We start from the raw sequence: 23,445 nt of genomic DNA, 5'->3' as shown, positions 1-23,445 counted from the left end.
AATAGTGGTTCTCAACGGGGGGTAATTTTGCCCCACAGGGAACATTTGGGGATGTCTAGAGACATTTTTGGTTGTCACAACTGAGAGGAGGTGCACGCTACTAGCATGTAGTGAGTAGAGGCCAGAGATGCTTTCTGTATCTTACATTGTACAGGAAAGCCCCCATAGCAAAGAATTATTTGGCCCCAAATGTCAGTAGTTCTACTGTTGAGAAACCTTGACTGACCTAGATGTAGAATTAAGCTTCTTTCTCACACACAGTTCATTTCGGAGACACTAGTAAAATTTTAGAGCCTATCTTCAGTGGTGGTAGAAACCAAGCAGATGTTAGAGGCCATCAAAATTTTACCATATTTCAAAAGCAGGCAGATTTTTACTTCCCACCTGTGATGTCTTTCCTTTTCCTTTTTTTTTATAGGTATATTTTCAAGAAAGATTTAAATTCCTTTTCTCTACTTTTTTTTTTTTTAAAGATTTTATTTATAAGTAATCTCTGCACCCAGTGTGGGGCCTGAACCCACAACCCCAACAGCGAGAGTCACATGTTCCATTAACTGGGCCAGCCAGGTGCCCTGCTTTTCTCTACTCTTAATAAATTAATAACATAAGGACAAAAAGATGAAAACTCTAGAATTGACACATTGAAGCATTTTTGTCTGTTTTTTTGTTTCTTAGAAGATTTTGTAATGTCATTTTAAAAGCCCCAGTACCAGGAAAGAAAAATAGAGAAAGAGAAATATTAAGTTAAGAATTCACTGTTACAAAAATGGCCCAGAAAGAGTAACCAGAGTTCAAGAAGGGTCAGGGGAGTGCAGAGGGCATTTCCACTCTCACACCTGTAAGTTATTAATGACCTTTGAAGTGATTGTTGATGGAAGCACTTGTACATTTGAGCTGCTTCATATGTATACTTAGCGTGTTCAGAGAACTGCCTAGCTTCTGGAGCCCTGAAATATCTTCAAGCTGCATCAGAGATCAAACGGCAAAATCCATGACTTGGGAATATCACGTAGCCATGTGACATATGGAAGGATCCAGAGGATGGGAACCAATGCCTACATAACTACTCTGTATATTTTTAACTCTGAGAGATTTAGCATTGTTTCCATACCTTTTAAAATAGCAATCTCAGAAAATAATGTCCCAAAGTTTCAAGATAAAGTAGTAAGAGGTAAAGTTTTTATACATTTATTTTGGGTTCCTATTCTTAAAAGGTTAGAACATAAGTGCCTTATTTTCATTCAAGTTGTCATTGGATAGCTTGTACAGCATTTGTTTGTTTTAGGTTTTGAACTCCTGGGACAAGGACATTGCCTTTCCCTATTAAGAGCTGAGTCAACAATTTTGTTTGCGCTTAGCAAATAGGGAATCACCCAAGTCTGACTTCTCTTTCCTGTGCCATGGAGTGAGCACATGAATGCATCCAGCAGCTGTAGTTACATTTTTGGAGAAGGCAGCAAAGTACCTAAGTCTGTGCTTTTATTTTATTTTTTTCACTATTAATATTTCTTAAAATTCTTTTTCATGCTTTTTTACAACCTGCTTTCCAACTAGAACAACATAGCAACTGTTGGCATGACATGGTATTAAGAAATAATCCTAAAGAATTCAGTGGAAAATTATAGAACATGATTTACTTCCCAAGTATAACTTCTACTTCCTATTATTAGGCAAGTGTTTCAGGAGACTAGTTGGATTAGAAAGTAAGAATTAAGGGGCACCTGGGTGGCTCAGTCGGTTGAGCATCTGACTTCGGCTCAGGTCATGATCTCACTGTTCGTGAGTTTGGGCCCTGCATCGGGCTCTGTGCTGACAGCTCAGAGCCTGGAGCCTGCTTTCTATTCTGTATTTCCCTCTCTCTCTGCTCGTCCCCCCCCACACGCTCTGTCTCTCTCTGCCTCTCAAAAATAAAGAAAACTAATTTAAAAAAATTAAAAAAAAAAAGAATTAAAAGTTAATCTAAATCCTTTGATCATTATTTACATATTTTTCTGTATTTGCTCAATTTCTACAAAATACACAAAATTGAAGAAGTAGATGACATAGTTTATGTAATGATTCTTTTATACTATTCTCTATAAATGGGAAGAGGAAATAAGGAAGGGGGGATAGGGGCACCCGCTGGCTCCATTGGCAGAGCATGTGACTCTTGATTTTGGGGTTGTGAGTTTGAGCCCCATGTTGAGCGTAGAGATTACTTAAAAAAATAAAATCTTGGGGCGCCTGGGTGGCGCAGTCGGTTAAGCGTCCGACTTCAGCCAGGTCACGATCTCGCGGTCCGTGAGTTCGAGCCCCGCTTCAGGCTCTGGGCTGATGGCTCGGAGCCTGGAGCCTGTTTCCGATTCTGTGTCTCCCTCTCTCTCTGCCCCTCCCCCGTTCATGCTCTGTCTCTCTCTGTCCCAAAAATAAATAAACGTTGAAAAAAAAAATTAAAAAAAAAATAAATAAATAAAATCTTGGGGCACTTGACTGGCTCAGTCGGTGGAGCATGTGACTCTTGATCTCAGAGTTGTGAATTCAAGACCCGCAGTGGTGTAGAGATTACTTAAAAATAAAATCTTAAAGTAAAAAAAAAAAAAAAATGAAAGGGGGAATAGGAAGATGGTCGGAGTAATTATTCTAATATCTAGGGTATCATCTGTTGTCACTGTCAGTGCCATTTCTTTATCTTTGAAATTCTAATTATTCTCTATGAAAAAATTAATATACGGCAACACCAAAGTTAATAAGGATAGTACAAGAAAATAAATTATAGGCCTATCTCATTCATAAATCCTAAGTAAATCTAAGCACACTGAATCTATTGATGAATAAAAATGATGAAACTCATCATGACTGAATTGGATTCATTCCAGAAATGCAGATTAGCTTAATGTTTGAAAATTGATTTTATTCCAGTTTATATATATAGAGTTTATATATATATATATATATATATATATATATATATATATATATATGATGACCATATGATCATCTTAATAAATGCAGAAAAATAAAATGAGAACACTCTAAACAAGCTAAGAATATAAACGAACTCCCATAACCTGATAAAGCCCACCTCCAAAAAATTCATGGCAAATATACCATTGACCCTTGAACAACATGGGGGTTTTCACCACACAGTTGAAATCCTGCATATAACTTTTGACTCCTTAAAAACTTAACTACTAATAGCTTACTGCTGACCAGGAGCCTTACCAATAATACAGTCGATTGACACATATTCTGTGTATTACATGTATTATATATTGTATTTTTATAATAAATAAACTAGAGAAAAGAAAATGTTATTAAGAAAGCCATAAGGAAGAAAGAATATATTTATAGTGCTGTACTGTAAGAAAGCAGGATTAGGAATAAAAATCCGCATAAAAATGGACCCATATATTTCAAACCAGCGTTGTTCAAGGGTCAACTGTACTTAATTGTGAAATGTTAACAACATTTATTTTATATCAGGAAGAGTACAGAGATGCCCCAAACCACCATGTCTACTCAAATTGTTTCTTGAGGGTTAATCTCAAAGTAATGTGAAAAGAAAAAGAAGATACGAATTTGCAAAGAAAAAACTGACATTTTTATAGCTGATGTGATTGTCGATGTAGAAAAGTTAAATAATCAACAGATGAACTATTACAATAAATAAGAATGTTTAGCCAGGTTGTTGGATACACAAGCACTATTAAAAACTCACTTACCTTAAGGGGCACCTGGGTGGCTCAGTCAGTTAAGCATCTGACTCTTGATCTCAGTTCAGGTCATGATCTCAAGGTTCATGGGACCGAGCCCTGTGTCAGGCTGCATGACCGTGAAAAATCTGTTAGAAATATAATTTTTTCAAGGCTTTCTTTTTTTATTAAAATTTTTTTAATATTTATTTTTGAGTGAGAAAGAGAGACAGAGCATGAGTGGAGGAAGGACAGAGAGACAGAGAGATACAGAGACACAGAATCTGAAGCAGGCTCCAGTTTCTGAGCTGTCAGCACAGAGCCCGACACGGGGCTTGAACTCATGAACTATGAGATCATGACCTAGGCTGAGATCCGACGCTTACTGACTGAGCCACCCATGTACCCCTTAAGGTTTTATTTTTAAGTAATCTCTGCACCCAACCTGGGGGTCAAACTCACAACCCTGAGATCAAGTCACATGTTCCACTGACTGAGCCAGCCAGGTGCCCCATTAGAAATATAGGTTTTTTGGGGCACCTGGGTGGCGCAGTCGGTTAAGCGCCCGACTTCAGCCAGGTCACGATCTCGTGGTCCGTGGGTTCGAGCCCCGCGTCGGGCTCTGGGCTGATGGCTCAGAGCCTGGAGCCTGTTTCCAATTCTGTGTCTCCCTCTCTCTCTGCCCCTCTCCCGTTCATGCTCTGTCTCTCTCTGTCCCAAAAATAAATAAACGTTGAAAAAAAATAAAAAAAAAGAAATATAGGTTTTTTTAGTTAAAAAAAATTTTTTTTAATGTTTATTTATTCTTGAGAGAGAGAGAGACAGAGTGAGTGGGGGAGGGGCAGAGAAAGGGAGACACAGAATCTGAAGCAGGCTCAGGCTCTGAGTCGTCAGCACAGAGCCCAATGCAGGGCTCAAACTCATGAACCGTGAGATAATGACCTGAGCTGAAGTAAGGTGCTTAACTGACTGAGCCACACAGGCACCACAGAAATATAGTTTTTTTTGATGTTTATTTATTTTTGAGAGAGAGAGAAAGAGAGTGAGTGCACAAGTGTGCGTGTAACGGGGGTGGGGCAAAGAGAAAGGGGACAGAAGGTCGTAAGTGGGCTCCACATGCTGACAGCAAAGAATCTGATGTGGGGCTCAAACTTACAAACCGAGAGACATGACCTGAGCCGAAGTCAGATGCTCAACCAACTGAGCCACCTAGGTGCCCTGAAATACAGTTTTTAAAAATTCCATTCATTTGGGGCACTGGCTGGCTCAGTCGGTGGAGGATGTGACTCTTAATCTCAGGGTTGTGAGTTTGAGCACCATGTTGGGTGTAGAGATTACTTAAAAACAAAAATAAAATCTTAAAAAAATTCCATTTATTACAGTACCAAAAATTATGAAGTACTTTAGAAAAATGTAACAAAAAGTTTATTCAAGAGATCTAAGAAAATGCAGAGCCATTTTATGTATATGGGCAAGACTCAGTATGGTAAGAATACCAATTCTGCCCAAAGAGTCATTGGAATTCCAATGTCCCCCGCAGAATTTTTCTTTGAATTTAAGATGCTGAATCTTAAATTGATAGAATAATTGATATGAAAGAGCAAAGCTCCAAGAATATCCAAGACACTTCTAGTGAAAAATGGTAAGGTTGCTATAAGATCTTAAAATTTACTTTATAGGTATGTAATTGAGAGTGTTGAACTGACACAGGAATAGAGAAATAGACCAGTGGAACAGAAGAATCAGACCCCCCACATGTATGGACATATATGGACAGTAAAGACACTGCAGATCAGTGGATGGAAAAGATGGTTATTCAAAAAATGGTCCAACTACAATCCAATTAGAAGCAAAACAAAGTCAGTACCCTACCTCAAACCATAAACAAAAACTAATTCTCTGTAAATTAAAGATTTAAATATGAAGGAGATCAAGATTCACATGGTCCTGGGACTGAGCCAGCCAGGTGCCCAAGGCTATATATATATTTTTTAAGATGTGAGAACATAGGAGCTGGGGAGAGTGGCAGAGGGGAAGAGAGAGAGAGAGAGAGAGAGAGAGAGAGAGAGAGAGAGAGGGAGAGGGAGAGAATATCTGCTTGATGCTTAGCATGGAGCCCAATGTGGGACTTGATCCCAAGACCTTGGGATCATGACCTGAGCCCAAATCAAGACTTGGATGTTCAACTGACTGAGCCATCCAGGCGCCCCAAAGGTAGTCTTATAAAAGTTTTGTCTTGGGGCGCCTGGGTGGCGCAGTCGGTTAAGCGTCCGACTTCAGCCAGGTCACGATCTCGCGGTCAGTGAGTTCGAGCCCCGCGTCAGGCTCTGGGCTGATGGCTCAGAGCCTGGAGCCTGTTTCGGATTCTGTGTCTCCCTCTCTCTCTGCCCCTCCCCCGTTCATGCTCTGTCTCTCTCTGTCCCAAAAATAAATAAACGTTTGAAAAAAAAAATTAAAAAAAAAAAAATAAAAGTTTTGTCTTCATCTGGGGTGCCTGGGTGGCTCAGTCAGGTGAGCATCCAAGTCTTGATTTCAGCTCAGGTCATGATCTCATGCTTGTGAAACCCAGCCCTGCATCTGTTGGGATCTGTGCTGGGTGTGGGGTCTGCTTAAGATTCTCTCTCTTGGGGCGCCTGGGTGGCTCAGTCGGTTAAGCGTCCGACTTCAGCTCAGGTCACGATCTCGCAGTCTGTGAGTTCGAGCCCCACGTCGGGCTCTGGGCTGATGGCTCAGAGCCTGGAGCCTGCTTCCGATTCTGTGTCTCCCTCTCTCTCTGCCCCTCCCCCGTTCATGCTCTGTCTCTCTGTCTCAAAAATAAATAAAAAACGTTAAAAAAAATTAAAAAAAAAAAAAAAGATTCTCTCTCTTCCTCTGCCCCACCCCTGCTCATGCATATACTCTCTTTCTAAAACAAAACAAAACAAAACAAAAACCCCAATAAATTAAACACAAAAGGACAGTATCTTTATCATCTCAGGATAAGAAAGGATTCTGTTAAAAACAACAACAACAAAAATACGAAGCCAAAAATGAAAGATTAATCAATTGGATTACATCAAAATGAAAAAGTTCTGTTTAAAAAGACATCAAAAAGAGTGAGAATATAAACTACAGACTAGAGAATATAATTGCAACATATTTAATTGAAAAAGGATTAACATTCAGAATGTATGAAAAAGTTTTACAGATCAATATGAAAAGGAAAACCCAAGAGAAAAAAAAGCAGAAGATATGAATAGGCATTTCATAAAAGAGAAAGACAAACAACCCATAAATACATGCAAAGAGATCAAGTTCAGTAGTATCGAGGGAAATGCAAATTAAACCATAATAAGATACCATCCATATTTACCAGAACAGAACGGTTTTAAAGTTGGATAGTACCAAATGTTGACAAGGGTTATGGGGTTGTGGAGCAGATGTTTCTCTCATACATAGCCGGTGGAAATGTAAATTGCAACAATCACCTGGAAAAACATTTTGGCATTGTGTAGTTGACGGTACCAGTTAGCAATAAAGTTGAACACTGGTGCATACCACGAGTTGCGTTCCTAGGAATGTGTCCTAGAGAAGGCTCATGCATGTATTTATCAAGATACAAGCGCAGAAATGCTAACAGCAACATTATTTAATAATGACAAAAACATAGGAGCAGCACAAATGTTTGTCAATAGTAGCTGGATAAATAGATTGCAGTACTATAGTCATACACTGACCTATTTTATGGCAATGAAAATTAATGAACATTAGCTATATTCATAGTATGAATGAATAAAAAAAATGTAGTATTGAGGGGTGCCTGGGTGGCTCAGTTTGTTAAGTGACCAGCTCTTGATTTTGGCTGAGGTCATGATCTCATGGTTCGTGAATTTGAGCCCTGCACTGGGCTCTGTGCCGACAGCACAAAGTCTGCCTAGGATTCTCTCTCTCTCCCTCTCTCTCTGCCTGCCCCCCTCAATGAATAAACTTAAAAAAAAATTTTTTTTAATGTAGTATTCAGCAAAAACAAAAACAAAAACAAAAACAAGGCATAGAAAAAGTAAACATTCTATCATTCTCAGTCCGTTCAGGCTGCTGTAACAGAATCCCATAAACTGGGTGGCTTAAAAACAGTGGAAATTTATTGCTCACAGTTCTGGAGGCTGGAAGTCCAAGATCAAGGTGCCAGGATGATCAGGCAAAAGCTCTGTTTCAGGTTGCATACTTCTTGTATCCTCACACGGCAGAAGGGTTTGGGGAGCTCTGTGGGGCCTCTTTTATAAGAGTACTAATCCCATTCATGAAGGCTCTATCCTCATGACCTAATCACCTCCCATATGCCCTCCTCCTAATGCCATCACGTTGGTGGTTAGGTTTCAACAAATGAATTTTGGGGGGACACAAACATTCATACCATAGCACATTCTATTTGTTTAAAATGTGAAAGACACATTTAAATTATATATTGTAAAGTTCTACATACATATATGAAAAAGACATGAAGAAGATTGAAAAATTACAAAAGTCAGGATGGTGATTGTCTAGGGTGGAGTAATGGGGGCATGATTGAGATCATGCGGGCAGAGGCTTCTAAGATACTGATAGTGTTCTGTTTTATCAGCTATATCCTAGGTACACAGGTGTCCATGTAACTGTTTTTCAAACAGTGTTCATAATGTACACTTGCCCATTTGTGTGCTATTTTCTTTTATTTTTAAATAAGTTAATGTTTACTTATTTATAAGCGAGCAGGGAAGGGACAGAGAGAGAGGGAGAGAGCAAGAATCCCAAGCAGCCTCTGTACTACCAGTGCAGAGCTGAATGTGGGGTTCAAACCCCAAACTGTGAGATCATGACCTGAGTTGAAGTCAGACACTTAACTGAATGGGCCACCCAGGTACCCCTTTGTGCTATTTTCACATAAAAATAATTAAAAAGAAGAGGTATTTGTTAAAAAATCAGATATATGTCTCTTGGTCCCTGTTTTTAATTTTTATTTATTTTGAGAGAGAGAGGAGAGAGAGGCAGAGAGAGAGGGAGAGAGAATCCCAAGTAGGGTCTGTGCTGTCAGTGAGGAGCCTGACTTGAGGCTCAATCCCACAAACAGTGAGATCATGACCTGAGCCAAAATCAAGAGTCTGAAACTTAACCGACTGAGCCACCCAGCTGCCCCTTGGTCCCTTTATCTTTAGCAAGGATATAAATGAGTCATGTTCTTGGAGATTTAAAAGACAGCAGATTATTATTCATTTATTTATGTATTTACTTATTTATTTATATATATTTTTAATACTTTATTATTTATTTTAAGTTTATTTATTTAGAGAGAGACAAAGCTTGCAAGCAAGGGAAGGGCAGAAAGAGAGGGGGACAGAGGATCCCAACTGAGCTCTTGTGCTGACAGCAGAGAGCCCGATGCCGGGATTGAACTCATGAACTATGAGATCATGACCAGAGCCGAAGTCTTATGCTTAACCGACTGAGCCACCCAGGTGCCCCAACACTTCATTTTGAAGTAATCTGTACACCCAACGTGGGGCTGTCTCAAACTTACAACCCAGAGACCAGAGTCACACACTCCACAGACTTAACCAGGCATCCCTTAGAGATGATTTTAATATAAAAAGCCTAGTATTTACTTGGAAATAATTTCAAAGTCACAAAAAAGTTTCAAGAATGGGGCAAAAAGTACCTGTTTAGCTTCCATACAGCTTCACTTACTGTTAACATTTTATCTTACTTGCTTTTTTTGTTGGAGTTTTTTTTTTTTTTAATTTTTTTTTTTCAACGTTTATTTATTTTTGGGACAGAGAGAGACAGAGCATGAACGGGGGAGGGGCAGAGAGAGAGAGGGAGACACAGAATCAGAAACAGGCTCCAGGCTCTGAGCCATCAGCCCAGAGCCCGACGTGGGGCTCGAACCCACGGACCACGAGATCGTGACCTGGCTGAAGTCGGACGCTCAACCGACTGCGCCACCCAGGCGCCCCTGTTGGAGTTTTATCCTTCTTTCTCTTTCTCTATTTTTTTCTAAATTATTTAAGAATAAGCCGCATACGTTACACCTGTCTCCAGATACTTTATTGTATATTTCCTAAGAAAAAGGACATTGTGTTATGTAACCACAGTACAGTTATCCGCTGCAGGAACTGTTAACCGTGAAACAGTTCCTTTGAAGAACTTAAGTTTACATTCCAGTCGGTCAGCTGAATGGCGTCCTTCCCAGCTTTTGTTTTCCTCCTCTAGGTGTTGCAGTGTACCTGCTACATTCGGCTGTTCTCTGTAGTCTCTTTCATCTGGAACAGTTCCGGAGCCTTTCTTTGTCTTTTAGAACAATGGCAGTTTTGTAGAATACTCAAAAAAATTTTTTTAAAGGAACAATTCTTATTTTTACTTTGTTTGCTATTTTCTCATGATTATATTCAGTTTGTGATCCCGGTCAAAATGGTACATAAATGATGTATTTTTCTCAGAGCATCGCATCTTGGGGTGCATAATATCTATCTGCCTGTTATTGACTATACTAATTTTGATACTTTGTCCAAGGTGTTGCAATTTCTCCACTATAAGGGAGAGGAATTTTTTAAAGGATTCCTTTGGAGACAGCTGTTGGTGGGTTTGAACCTTGCTCCCCTCCCAATGAGAAGTAGATATGTGATTTCCTCCTCACCTCGAGTCAAAAGAGAGAGGCTTCAAGTTGCAAAGCCTAAAGTATGTCCTTCGAATTTATCAGGTCACCGTTTGCTGATGTCTGACTCCTTTTTGGGAAATCTAGAGATCAAGAGAAGAGCTGGCTTGCTGCTTGGAAGTAGAGCAGGGGAGAGTATCTAGTAAATTGGAATCAGCCTGTTCTTCCAGAGTTTGTTAGGCAATCAGTGCATGAGTGTTTCCCATGAACCAGATGTGAAAGAGAGCCTCCTTGGGGTCATCGCATAATCTGGCTCAAAGGCCACGTAAACAAGGAGAAGCTGGAGGAGTCCCATGGAATTCCTAGTGTTTGGGAGTATAGAGCGTATCCTTTCAGGTCGAGGGAACGGCAGCCAAGAGATCAACAGTGATTTGTAGGGGGCATCTCCTACAAACCCATGAAGAGCCCTGGAAGAGAAAGTTGGCTTTAAATATCTGCAAGCAGAGAAAGCATGCAACCGTCCTATGAACTTACCTGTAAAAGTAAGAACATGTCTTTCCTCCTCTGGGTGGAGGGCAGTGGGTCAGAAAGGTAGAGTAGTAAAATCGCAGTAAGGAACAGTAGAAGCTTGGAGAGGGGAAAGAGGGCCCTGCTCCCTTCTGCCACTGACAGGAGTTAATCCACCGCAGAGCCCATCTGTAGGATAGGACAAGAGCTAGCCTTAAATTAACTTTGAAGCTTTTGTTATTTTATGGGATCAAACATTTCTGTTTAAAATGGAATCGAGACTGTATTTATGATTTAAAGTAACTACCTAACCTTTAATTATGTAAGAATGGTTTAAAAAGTATGTGACTGCTTTAGTCAGGGAAAAGCCATATCCGAGTGAATGTTATTTAGTTATTTGAAAAAATCTATTCATTTTTGAATAGGTAGTATATTACATGATTTAAATACAAATGGTATGAAAAGTGTACACAGAGAAGTTTCACATCTGTCCTTATCTACCTAATTATTGTTGTCTTACAGGTAAACATTTTAATATGTTTACTGTTATAGTATTTGTTTATGAAAACGTAAGCAGATATGATGTTATGCCCCTGTTTTACACAAAAGGTAGCATACCTTTCTTTTTTTTTTAATTTTCATGTTTATTTTATTTTTGAGAGAGAGATAGAGAGAGACAAAGTATGAGTGGGGAGGGGCAGAGAGAGAGGGAGACACAGAATCCAAAGCAGGCTCCAGGCTCTGAGCTGTCAGCACGGAGCCTGGTGTGGGGCTTGAACCCACAGACTGGAGATCATGACCTGAGCTGAAGTCAGACACTTAACTGAGTCACCCAGGCGCCCCAGGTAGCATACCTTCAAAACTTTTCTTTCTTTTTTAAAAAAAAAAAACGTTGTAAAATAGAGGTGCCTGGCTGCATCAGTCAGTGGAGCATGTGACTCTTGATCTCAGAGTTGTGAGTTTAAGCCCCATGTTGGGTATAGAGATTACTTAAAATAAAATCTTAAAAAAAAATTGTGGTAAAATATACATAAGATAAAATTTACGCTTTTATTTTTTTAATGTTTATTCATTTTTGAGAGAGAGCGAGAGAGATTGCACACGCATGCATGCACACACTGGGGGAAGGGCAGAGAGTGGGGAACAGAGGATCCAAAAAGGGCTCTGCACTGTCAGCACAGAGCCTGATGTGGGGCTCAATCCCAGGAACCATGAGATCATGACCTGAGCCGAGACTCTGAATCTCAACTGACAGCCCCCCACCCCCAAGCGGCCCCCCACCCCCAGCTTTTTTTTTTTTTTTTTTACAGTGGCTTCACCATTTTACATTGTCACCAGCAGTGCTGGAAGATTTCAGTTTCTGTGTCCAATACTTGTTATTTTCTGTTTATTTGTTTGTTTTGATAATCAGTCATCCTAATGGTGTGAAATGTATCTCATTGTGGCTTTGATTTGCATTTCTCTAATGACTATTGATGTTAAGCATCTTTTCATGTCCCTATTGGGCATTTGTACATCTTTTTTTTCTATTGTGGTAAAATATACATAACATTTTACCATTTCGACCATTTTCTTTCTTTCTTTTTTTTTAGGTAGGCTCACACCCAGTAGAATCCAACACGGGGCTTGAACTCATGACCCTGAGTTCAAGACCTGAGCTGAGATAGGAGTCACATTCTTGGGGTGCCTGGGTGGCTCAGTCGGTTAAGCAAACTTTGGCTTAGGTCATGATCTCACAGTTTGTGAATTTGGGTCCCGTATCAGGCTCTGTGCTGACAGCTCAGAGCTTGGAGCCTGCTTCGGATTCTGTGTCTCCCTCTCTGTCTTTCTGCCCCTCCCCTGCTTGTGCTCTCTCTCTCTCTCAAAGATAAATAAACTTAAAAATAAAAAAGTCTGTTGAGGAAGTGGAAAGAGCCAAAAATTGGGAGAAAATATGTATAAAACATTGATATAATGAAAGATTTCTATGATGAATATGTTAGTTCTGTTATGTATTCATTTATTTGACACTTTTATCATTACTAGCATCCTTCTTTATCTCCATTAGTATTTTTTGGCTTAAAATCTACTTGTTATGGGGGCACCTAGGTGGCTCAGTTGGTTAAGCATCTGACTTTGACTCGGGTCATGATCTTGAGGTTTGTGGGTTTGAGCCCTGCACCAGGGTCTGTTCTGACAATGTGGAGCCTGCTTGTGATTCATTCTCTTTCTCTCTGTCTCTCTCTCTGCCCCTCCCCCACACATGGTCTTTTTTTTCTCTCTCTCAGAATAAATAAATAAACTAAAAAAAAATAATCTACTTGTTAGGGCACCTGGGTGGCTCAGTCGGTTAAGCGTTCGACCTCGGCTCAGGTCATGATCTCATGGTTCGTGAGTTCGAGCCCCACGTTGGACTCTGTGCTGACAGCTCAGAGCCTGGAGCCTGCTTCGGATTCTGTGTCTCCCTCTCTCTCTTCCCTTACCCGGCTTGCATTCTGTCTCTCTCAAAACTAAATAAATGTTTAAAAAATTAAAAAAAAAATCTGCTTGTTATGTCTCAAAATAAAAAAGAGGAAAAAATGTGTACTTTTTTTTTCTTATCTGGCTGATCCATAACATGATCAGAAATCAATTTTGTCATCATAGAAAGACATGCTGTAAGAGTGAAGAAGAAAGAGTACACCTAGTTCTGTAGATAAAAGCTTATTGTATGTTGCCTAATATAACATCTTAGATACACTCATTTATATTTGTTTATGGATCCTCAGAAACAGAGAGGCTTAGCTTTTTAAAAACCTTTCAATGAATAGTTTATCTTATTTTTAAACTATAAACTATTTCATATATATATATATATATATATATATATATATATATATATATATATATAAGATACTATTTTTAAGTAATCTTTACTCCCAACATGGGGCTTGAAACCACAACCCTGAGATCAAGAGTTACAATCTCCACCTACTGAGCCGACCAGGTGCCCCTTTTATATATTTTTATTTGATTTGAAAACAATTAAAGTCACTTCCATGATTTTAAAAAACTCTACATGTCAGTTATTAATATATTACTATACCAGCTTTACTTTAGCTAATGTTTGCATGCTTATCCTTTTTCATACTTTTACTTTCAGCGTTTATATGTTCTATAAACCGAGCAACATGTACATAGCATATGGCATATTTTTATCCAGTCTGAAACGTGTCTTTAAATTGGCCTATGCAGTCCTTTTACATATAACATAGTTACTATTATAATTGGGTTTAATATTGCTTGTCTTGCTATTAGTTTTCTGTTGGTCTCTGTTTTTTTTGTTCCTCTATTCCTGCTTTCTTGCCTTCCTTTATATTAATGAAATATTTCTGTTAATCCATTTTTCTCCTCTATTCTCTTTTCATTCATGACTTTTTATAATTCTTTTAGTGGTCACACTAGAAATTACAATATACATCCTTGACTTATACTCTACTTAAGTTAGTACTTTGAGGAATACAAGAATCTTGTTACAGTCAAGCTTCATTTACCACTTCCAGCTTTATGTACTGTTATCATTTATTTTACATCTTCATGCATTTTAAGCTCCACAAGATTTTATTCTTTTAAGCAATCAAAACTTATTTATACTTACTTATATCATGAACCTTAACATATTTAAAGTATGTTTATGTTTCGAGAGAGATTGAGAGCGTGTGTGTGTGCTCACGTGAGTGGGTGGGGGAAGGGCAAAGAGAGAGAGGGAGATTCCCAAGCTGGCTCTTGCTGTCAGTGCAGAGCCTGCAGCAGGTCTTGATCCCATGAACTGTGAGATCATGGCTGAGCTGAAATCAAGAGTGTGATGCTTAAGTGACTGAGCCACCCAGGTGCCCCTGTAGTCTATTTAAATTTAGCAATATATTTTACATTTTTATCTTTTAGCAATTTTGTTCTTTCATCTGAGATTTTTCTTTCAGCCTGAAGAATTCTCTTCAGTCTTTCTTAAAAATCAATCTGCATATGATGTATTCCTTCAGATTTTGTTTTTTTGAAAACATTAAAAATTCTTTTGGGGGGCACTTGGGTGTCTCAGTCAGTTAAACATCTGACTCTTGATTTCAGCTCAGGTCATGATCTTACAGGTCGTGAGTTCAAGCCCTACATCAGGCTGTGTGCTGACAGCACGGAGCCTGCTTGGGATTCTCTCTCCCCTTCTCTCTCTGCTCCTCCCCTGCTTACTCTCTCTCTCAAAATAAATAAATAAACATTACAATAAAACAAAATGCACAGCTTAAAAAATTTTTCTTTTAATTCTGGTAAAGAACACACAAAATTAAATTTCCCATTTCTACTGTATTCAAGTACACAGTTCAATAGTGTTAAGTATGTTCACGTTGTTATGTAATAGATCTCCAGAACTGAAACTGTATGCCCATTAAACAACTCCCCATTTCCCCCCACCCCCATCCTTCGTACAGTATTTGTCCTTTTTGTGACTGGCTTATTTCACTTAGAATAATGTCCCATGTTGGGGCACCTGGGTGGCTCAGTCGGTTGAGCGTCTGTCTGACTTACACTCAGGTTGTGATCTCATGGTTTGTGAGTTTGAGCTCCACGTCGGTCTCTGCTGACAGCTCAGAGCCTGGAGCCTGCTCTGCCCCTCCCCCGCTCATGCCCTGTCTGTCTCTCTCTCTCTCAAAAAGAAATAAAACCTTAAAAAAGAAAGAATAATGTCCCATGTAGCTTGAGGCAGAATTTCCTTTTTAAGACTGAATAATATACCATGTGTATATACCACATTTTGTTTATATATCCATCCATTTGTGGACATTTGGGTTACTTCCACAGCTACTGTGTCAAATGCTGCTGTGAACATGTGTAAAAATATCTCTTTGAGACTCTTAAATACAGAGAACAAACTGAGTGAGAGTGGATGGGGAACTGGGGGAGAGGGGAAAATGAGTGATGGGCATTGAGGAGGGCACTTGTTGGGATGAGCACTGGGTGTTGTATGTAAGCCAATTTGACAAATTATATTCATTAAACAAAAAATGTATTAAACATATCCATTCTTTAACCAAAACAAAATATCTTTTTGGGATTTTGCTTTCAGTTCTTTTGGGTATATATCAAGAAGTGGGGTTGCTGGGTCATATGGTGATTCTATTTTTAATTTTTTGAGGAACTGTCATACTGTTTTCCATAATGACTACACAATTTTACATTCCTACCAACAGCATACAAGGGTTCCAACTTCTCCTCATACTTGACAGTACTTATTTTCTGTGTTGTTTTGTTTTGTTTTGGTAATAACCATTCTAATGGCTGTGGGATTGTCTCATTAGTTTTAGTTTGCATTTCTCTAATGATTAGTGATACTGAATACCTCTTCATATGCGTGTTGGTAATTTGAACATTATCTTTGGAGAAGACAAACTGTTAGAAAGAACTATTAGAAGTATTCAAGTTCTTTGCCCACTTTTGAATTGGGTTATTTTTTGTTTTTGTTGAGTTGTAGGAATTCTTTACATATTCTAGGTATTAACCCCTTATCGATATATAATTGGCAATATTTTCTCCCATTCTATAGGCTGCCTTTTCACTCTACTGATTGTATCCTTTGATGCACAGAAGTTTTTAAGCTTGACTTAGTCCAGTTTTTCTAGTTTTGCTTTTGATGTTGTGCCCTTTGTGTTGTAAACAAGAAATCAGGTCAAATCCAGTGTCACAAATCATTTTTTGTATGTTTTTTTTCCTTAGGAGTATTATAGTTTTTTTTCCCCTAGGAGTTTTATAGTTTTGGATCTTGAATTTAGGTCTTTAGTCCATTTGAGTTGAAAACATCTTTATTTTGCCTTCGTTTTTGCTGATATAGAAGTCTGTTGTTTCTTTCAGCACTTTAAAAACGTTACTTCATTGTCTTCTGACTTCCATAATTTTTTTTGAAAAGTTAACTTTCAAACTTATTGTTGCCCCTTTTAATCTTTCTAAGATTTTCCTCTTTATATTTGTTTTTCTTCAGTTTGACTATCATATACCTAGATGTGGTTTTCTCTGTATCTCATTTGAGATTCATAGAGCATCTTGAAGGTGTAGTTTAATAACTTTCATCAGGGATGAAATTTGGGAAATTTTGTCTACTATTTCTTCACGTATTGCTTCTCTTCATTTTTTTCTCTCCTCTGCTTCTTTGACACCAATTACATGGATATTAAACCTTTCTATCATGTTCTTTAAATCTCTTATACTCTTTCTTGTGTTCTTTTTTACTCTCTGTGCTTCAATTTAATACACTGAAATGTTATTTAATTGATTGATCATCTCCTCTGTTTTGTTTAATCTGGTATCAAACCCGTCAATTGAATTACTAAATTCAGGTATAATCACCTTCTGTTATAGAATTTCTAATTGGCTTTAAAAAATATATACACGTTCTTAAGAAACAACAGGTGTTGGCGAGGATGTGGAGGAAAGGAACTTTTGTGCACTGTTGAGAATGCAAACTGGTTCAGCCACTGTGGAAAACACTGTGGAAAAGTGTTCCTCAAAAAATGAAAAACAGAACTACCTTATGATCCGGTAATCATACCACTGAATATTTACCCAAAGAATACAAGAACACTAATTCAAAAGGATATATGCACCCCTATGTTTATTGCAACATTATTTATAATACCCAAATTATGGAAGCTGCCCAAGTGTCCACTGAAAGATGGATAAAGAAGATGTGGTATATATACACAATGGAATATTATTCAGCCATAAAAAAGAATGAAGTCTTGCTATTTGCAACAACATGGATGGAGCTAGAGAGTATAATGCTAAGCAAATTAAGTCAGAGAAGACAAATAGCATATGATATTACTCATGTGGAATTTAAGAAACAAGCAAACAAACAAAGGGGGGAAAAAGAGACAACCCAAAAAATAGATACTTAACTATGAAGAACAAACTGGTGGTTACCAGAGGGGAGTTGAGTTGGGAGATGGGTGAAATAGGTGATGGGATAAGGGTACACTCACCAGGATGAACACCGAGGAATGTATAGAATTGTTGAATCACTGTATTATACACCTGAAACTAATATAACACTGGGTGTTAACTGTATTGGAATTAAAATAAAAAACTTAATAAAAATATATGTAGATTCTTGCTCTTCGGTGAAATTCTTCATCTTTCCTTCTCTTGGATATAAATCATAGATGTTTTAGACCTTGTTTGATTACATTCCAAAATCAAATTCACCGGGTAGCTCCTTTTTTCTATTACCTGGGTTTCTTCTCTTGTTTTTTGATAATTTGATCCTTTTCTTTTAGCATGTGTTGATGAATCAGGACATCGTGGATAACAAATTGTACTTATTCTACCTGACAGATAGAACAGCAGTATATCAGCTTGATTCTAATGTGCTTCCCCTCTCTAATTGTTCATAAACTTTAAGTCCTGCTTGTGTTTATTGCTTTGCAGTAGTTTCATATGGTTTGTCTTAGGTTGAATTCTTCCAGAGGTAGACCCTGAAGCAAGGATTTGGATAAAATGATTAATTAAGAAAGTGCTTCTTGGATAAACCATTAATGGAGTAGAAGAGGGGCGCCTGGGTGGCTCAACTGGTTAAGTGTCTGACTTCAGCTTAGGTCATGATCTCACCATTCGTGAGTTCTTGCCCCACATCGGGCCCTGTGCTGACAGCTCAGGGCCTGATGCCTGCTTTGGATTCTGTGTCTCTCTGTCTCTCTGCCCCTCCCCTGCTCACACTCTGTCCCTCTCTCTCTCAAAAATAAATAAACATTAAGAAAAATTTTCTTAAAAAAATTTTAATGCTTATTTATTTTTGAGAGAGAGAGAGAATGAGCATTAAAACTGGGGTGGGGGGGAGGTCAGCACAGAGCCTGATGCAGGGCTCGAACCCACAAACTGTGAGATCGTGACCTGAGCCGAAGTCGGATGCTTAACCGACTGAGCCACCCAGGCACCCCAAGAAAACTTTCTTGAATTTGAAAAAGAAATGGAGTAGAAGAAACAAGATATGGAAAAAGAAGGCAAGGGAGGGTACCATGTAGGTAAAGACTCAGGCTCAAATTCATCTCCAGAACACTCTGGAACATCAGTCACCACCTTAGAACTTGTCTCACCCCAAAGCAAAGGAATTGGCTGTGGTCCATTCCTTGGATGGACCACATCCTTGGATGGACCAATGCTATAAGGAGAGCATTTCTGGCTCTCCTTATAGCAAAGCAACTCCAGGGCCCATGTACGTTCCCCCAAAACACGGTTCCTCAAGTTTTTGCTCACGATAACACCCTTAGTTAAACTTCTTCGTTTAAGAAACTAAACTGCTTCAGCAGTTTTTCCCTTAATCACTTTCTGTGAAATTTTATTGCTGTAACTATACCATATGTCTGGTTATGTACTATATTTATATCCGTATTTGCTTTTTTTTTTTTTTTTTTTCAACATTTTTTTATTTTATTTTTGGGACAGAGAGACACAGAGCATGAACGGGGGAGGGGCAGAGAGAGAGGGAGACACAGAATTGGAAACAGGCTCCAGGCTCCAGGCTCCGAGCCATCAGCCCAGAGCCTGACACGGGGCTCGAACTCACGGACCGCGAGATCGTGACCTGGCTGAAGTCGGGCGTTTAACCGACTGCGCCACCCAGGCGCCCCCCGTATTTGCTTTTTTAAAAAATGTTTATTTATTTATTTTGAGAGAAAAAGAGGGAGACAATCCCAAGTAGGCTCCAAGCTGTCAGCACAGAGTCTGAAGTGGGGCTCAATCTCACAACCATGAGATCATGACCTGAGGCGAAATCAAGAGTCGGCTGCTTAACCGACTGAGCCACTTGGGCACCCCTTTTTATCTGTACTTTATACATAAAAAGCGTACAATTATTTTTCTCCCCAAGGACCAATTATTGCCCACAGTGAGAATGCATCCTCTAAAGCTTGCAGGGATGAATTGTTAACAACAAAGTGTTTAGTTGCTGGCCATTGAGTGCATAGGACTGGGAAAGGGGATCCCAAGGGATATGGATGGGTCACCAACAGTTTTGCCACACAGTTGTTTTAAATATTTGTGTAGTTTATGGTTGTTATTTTGTGGGAGGGTTAGTCCAATACAAGCTATTTGATCATGGCCAGAGCCAGAAGGCCCTCCTTTCTCTTTATTTCTAATAGTAAAATGAAAAGTATTTCATAAGCATCAGCAAGCAAGTAAGGGAGGTACAATCTTCTTTTTTACTTTGCATTCTCAATATGTCAAAAATTATTGTGGCTAAGCACATCTTTTAATCTCTTAAGGGAGCCTGAGTTATGAAGGGCAATGATTATGCATTTGCTTATTTGAAGGGAAGCACTAGCTGAAATGTTAGCAGAGTAATGTTTGGTGGTGGAGGAACGTGACTCAGTGTCACTGCTTCTCTGAAGCTTTATCACTGAGACCTACAATTTTAATGGTTAAGAATTCTAATTTTACCCCTCACTGGTTGTGTGACTTGGGCACAGTAATGGATTTGAGTTAATGACTAAAGGAAGGTCACTCAGTGGGTTTTATTTCTATATTAAACAAAGGATTATATCCAGTCACAATGTGGTCCTGATTGGTATATCCTGTCTAGCTTTTTAAATTAAAAAAAAAATTTAATGTTTTTATTTATTTTTGAAGGAGAGAGAGAGAGCATAAGTGGGGGAGGAGCAGAGAGGGAGGGAGACAGAATCCGAAGCAGGCTCCAGGCTCTTAGCTGTCAGCACAGAGCCTGATGCGGGCTCGAGCCCACGAACTGTGAGATCATGACCTGAGCCGAAGTCGGATGCTCAACTGACTGAGCCGCCCAGGCGCCCCTTAAATTAAAAAAAAAAAACTTTTTTTATTTTGTCCAACTTTTATATTGTATTGGTGAGAGAGTGTATGTATCTTGTTTTGCAATGGGACAAGGCATAGTGTGTTCATTGGCAAGGTATACAATTGTTCCTCAATGCCTTGAGGAACAAAGTTGTTGTATAGTATGTGAATGTATGTTCTAGTTAGACAAATTAGTCAAATATAGTATGTCAAACTGCTGCAGTGCTATTGATATACAACAGTAGGCTTTGTGTACTTAGCACTGCTTGAGGCATTTCAGTGTGGAGTAGCATATCTATGTATATGTTATGTATGTACAGCAATCAGTTTGCCTACTTGTTAGATACTTTGGTGAGATTCATTCAGGAGGCCAAAAGTACTGGTTAAATTTCTTTTCTTTCAGTATCTGGTTTTTGGTTATGTGCACTCTTGTTTTGATTAACAAAGAATTGAGTATATCATTAGGAAGAGAGAGAACCCAAGCTGTATCCAGTGATTAGTAGTAAAGAGTATCCACTGAAACTGGATATGCAAATAAGCTTTCTTAGACTGTGCAACTAAATGTTATTCATTTATTCATTTTAATTTGAATTTTGCAAATAAAAGTATCTTTTAAGAAGTATGGCATTCATCCAGAGGACTTAAAAAAAATAAGTGTACTGTTTGATTTTAACAAAGTAAACACACCTATGTAACCAATGCCCAGATCAAAAAGAGGATATTTTCAGAACAGCAGAAGCCCCTCCTTGGCTCCCTCTCAGTTACTGTTACCCCAAGGGTAACCACTACCCTGACTTCTTTCTTAAATTTTTTTTAATGTTTATTTATTTTTGAGAGAGACAGAGCGTGAACGGGGGAGGGGCAGAGAGAGAGGGAAACACAGAATCTGAAGCAGGCTCCGGACTCTGAGCTGTCAGCGCAGAGCCCAACACAGGGTTTGAACTCATAAACCGCGAGATCATGACCTGAGCTGAAGTCAGCTGCTTAACTGACCGAGCCACCCAGGCACCTTTGACTTCTAACATCATAGAATTGTTTTGCCTGGTTTAATATAAATGGTATCACATTGTATGCTCACTTTGTGTCTGGCTTCTTTTGTTCAGCTCAATGTTTGTGAGATTTGTTGCCTGTTGTGTATAGCAATAGTTCATTCATGCTCCATGAAAACCTTGAACATACACAAAAGCATACATAATAGTATGGTGAACCCTCATTTCCTAATCAGCTTCAACAGTTATCAACTCATGGTCAATCTTGTTTCAGTTTTCCTCCCACCTGCCGTCCTCAACTCCAGATTATTATGAAGTAAAACATATATATGTGTGTGTGTGTGTGTGTGTACATATACATATATATATGTACACACACACACATATACATTTGTATTTATTTTTTAAAATTTGTTTTTACATTTTACTTATTTTTGAGAGAGAGAGAAAGAGAGAGACAGAGACAGAGCACAAGTGGGGGAGGGACAGAGAGAGACGGAGACACAGAATCTGAAGCAGGCTTCAAATTCTGAGCTGTCAGCACAGAACCTGATGCGGGGCTCAAACTCACAAACTGTGAGAGCATGACCTGAGCCGAAGTTGGATGCTTAATCGACTGAGCCACCCAGGCGCCCCACATGTATATATATTTTAATGTTTATTTATTTTGAGACAGAGAGTGTGTGTGCATGTGAGTGGGGGAGGGGAGAGAGAAAGGAAGACAGAGAACCCAAACAGGCTCTGTGCTGTCAATGCAGAGTCTGATGCAGGACTCAGTCTCACGACCCTGGGGTCATGACCTGAGCCAAAATCAAGAGTCGAACGCTTAACCAAACTGAGCCACCCAGGCACCCCAAAAGAATGGCTTCTTAATGCCCTTTGAAAATCACACACTGGAGTCTGTGTTTAAGGGACTCTGAGGCAGAGCTGAGAGATAGAAATGTTTCTGGGGCAGAAAACAGGAAGTTTGTGGTGGGTCCCAAAAGGAAAAAGAGTGAATGTACTCTAAGTCCCAAAGGAAGCAAGGCAGGAGGCAGCTACAGGAAAGGTGGCACCAGCCACTTGGCCACAGGGAGAATGTGATTGGAGGATGCACAGAGAAGCCAAATAGTTGAGAGGGGTTGCAACTCCAGAGTGGACCGCGAAACAACACTTAATGGCAGAGGCACCTTTGGTCAGGATGAAGAGAGTGAGAGCCCACAGGAATCCCTGAGGCAGGGAACCACCAGGGGCCACGGAGATTCCCAGGTCCCTCCTGCTTCTCCAAGGGTACCCAGCTCCCACTGGGCACCCAGCAGGGATGGAGACAACAGCAGTCCTGAAGTGTCAGATCCCAGAAAGATTGGCTTCACTTTTTATTTGGACTTTTTTTCGCCTTTTTCCCTGTGTTCCTGTACTAGTCAATTTGGATTCTACTCCCTATGGTTTTATCTTAGTGTGAGCCTTTATTCTGTCCTACTATTGATTTTAGCCATTTCATTTTCTCAAGTCCTTCTTGCTTCTATCTATGCCTTCCCTCACAAACGATGATATTATGTGGATCTTGTGGCTTCTCATGTTTTTTTTTTTTCCTATCCACTTCTATTTTGGCATTTTGGCAATGTATGTCACTATGTGATAAATGTCATAAAAGAGATCTTATCAGAGTGAAGAGGAAGTAACAATTACGGCTAGAGAAATCTAATACAATTTTACAGGGTAGGTAACATCTGAGACAGGTCTTGAAGAATAGACAGTAATTCAGTAGATGTGCTAAATAACTTATACAAAAAACAATCCAGTGAAGAAATGGGTAAAAGACATGAACAGACACTTTTCCAAAGAAGACATCCAGATGGCTAACAGACACGTGAAAAGATACTCAACATCA

General features: G+C 39.2%; 1 long non-coding RNA gene across 1 annotated transcript in view; it reads right to left on the bottom strand.

Annotated features, from left to right (window-relative positions):
* Window positions 1–9,640: 9,640 nt before the first annotated feature.
* Window positions 9,641–23,445, bottom strand: part of LOC147584642 (uncharacterized) — a 36,919-nt gene continuing 23,114 nt past the window's right edge. Inside the window, exons 2-3 of the long non-coding RNA XR_015251995.1 lie at window positions 17,769–18,260; window positions 9,641–10,745 (exon numbers count right to left, since the gene is read on the bottom strand). This is a non-coding gene — a long non-coding RNA (uncharacterized LOC147584642). The remainder of the gene's footprint in view (window positions 10,746–17,768; window positions 18,261–23,445) is intronic.

This window comes from Puma concolor, chromosome A1 (assembly GCF_028749965.1).
Source record: "Puma concolor isolate L17-30 chromosome A1, mPumCon1.1.hap2, whole genome shotgun sequence".
Lineage (NCBI taxonomy): Eukaryota > Metazoa > Chordata > Mammalia > Carnivora > Felidae > Puma > Puma concolor.
The sequence above is the reverse complement of the archived record's forward strand: the minus strand, read 5'-3'. Positions and strand labels throughout refer to the sequence as shown.